Here is a 1,871-nt window from a genome sequence, read left to right as displayed (position 1 = left end):
CACTTCTCAATATTCAGAAACTATCCATTACTATTCAACAATAAAGAAAACAAAGAAACAAAGAGGTAACACCAAGCTTACCCCGGTTCATGACTATCACAATGTGGCAATCCAACAAACTTCTACAATTTCTATATAATTGCTCATGATTTCTAAATTCTAACCATAATTCTATAATTAATCGCTTTTAATAATTAAATCAATCATTCGTCCTCTTGAATTGACTATTCTATGGACTATTAGTCTATTTTATCAATATCTTACAGAAACGAACTAATATCTATTCTATAGTGCACAAGATCCAAATTTTGAGGATTTATCAATTAAGTACAATTTGTGATTGAACTTCAATCTCAAAGCTATCCAACTCCAAGATCGTAAGTTAGATTCATTAATACACTTCTTTTAGGTTCAATATTATTATAATTTTTATCTTTTCTTGAACAATAAGATCTAATATTGGATAATCTAGAGGCTTTTTTGGCATAGTTTTAATCCTTGTATGAAGAATATGATGCAATTTATATTGCAACCAATAAAATTTATATTTTATAAAAATATAATTTATTAATAATATTATATGCTTTATAGTTTTGATAACTTACAACTAATATCAAGTCAAATGATGTTGCACTTGTTAGCTAATTTCACTATAGATTGTAATATGAGGTAAAGAAATTGATGCTCAACTTACTTAATCCTCAATCATTGAATCAAGCAATTGATCTTGTTGTAAAATATGACAATCAAATTTTTGAATTTTTATTTGAAATTTGCACAACTACATCTTAATATTATTATAATTCAATAGTAACATTAACATCTTCTCAACACATATATTTAGAAATAAAAAAATATATAAATTGATGTAGTACATTTTAAATCTCTTACTGAGTGAGAAAAGATTTATTGTTGTCAAAAAGGATTGTACTTATATTGTAAAAAACCTAAACATACTACTCAATATTATCTAAAGAAGCAATACAACTACAAAATAAAGAGTACGGCTATGAAAGAAGATGGCATGTCAAAAAATAAGTTTTTCCAAGTAATTTAGGAACCATGCAGTTGGAATCTTATACAATATCTAATAAAGGTCCTATTCTCTCCTCAAAATCCTTTCATTATTTTATAATAAATATTATGACCTAAATATTACAAAGCCTTTGTCTAGTTAGATCCAAGAGTCTCAACATGTTTCTTAGATGAAGAATTTGCTAAAAGATATAATATATCTTTAATGAAGAAAACTAAATCTGTTCATATAGAAGTCATAGATGGTTGTTCATTATCTTCAAGAGACGTTACTTATGAAATCCTTCTTATAGAAGTAACAACTGATGGTTATAGTAGTTTTGTAATATTTAATATCATTAGATCTCTCTTTAATCCAATCATTTTAGATTTATTATGGCTAGAAAAATATAACTCTAAAATAGATTAAATTTCTTATAGTCTTGAGTTTTTTGAAAGTATAATTAAGAGTGTAATTAATCAAATAAAAATTCATAAATTTAGTACAATTAAATCTATATTTATAGATATAAGATCTTTCTTTTATGTTATAAAAATAAAATTATCTTATGTCATTTATACAGCATCAATTTCTAATGGTAGAAAGACTTCAAGTGGCATTTCAAGCCAATATCAAGATTTTTAAGATGTATTTGAGAAGAAAAATATAAATATTCTTCTAGAACACCATCCCTATGATTGTTTAATTAACCTTCAAGAAGGAGCTCAACCACCGTTTGAATTATTCTATAATTTATCACAAAATGAGTTGCTTGAATTCAAAGAGTATATTGAAGAAAATATGGCTAAGAACTTCATACACTATTTCAAATCTTTAGCAAGAGTTCTAATTTTAT

This window comes from Physcomitrium patens, chromosome 14, assembly GCF_059467195.1.
Source record: "Physcomitrium patens ecotype Gransden chromosome 14, ASM5946719v1, whole genome shotgun sequence".
In the NCBI taxonomy this organism is placed as follows: Eukaryota; Viridiplantae; Streptophyta; class Bryopsida; order Funariales; family Funariaceae; genus Physcomitrium; species Physcomitrium patens.
The sequence above is the reverse complement of the archived record's forward strand: the minus strand, read 5'-3'. Positions refer to the sequence as shown.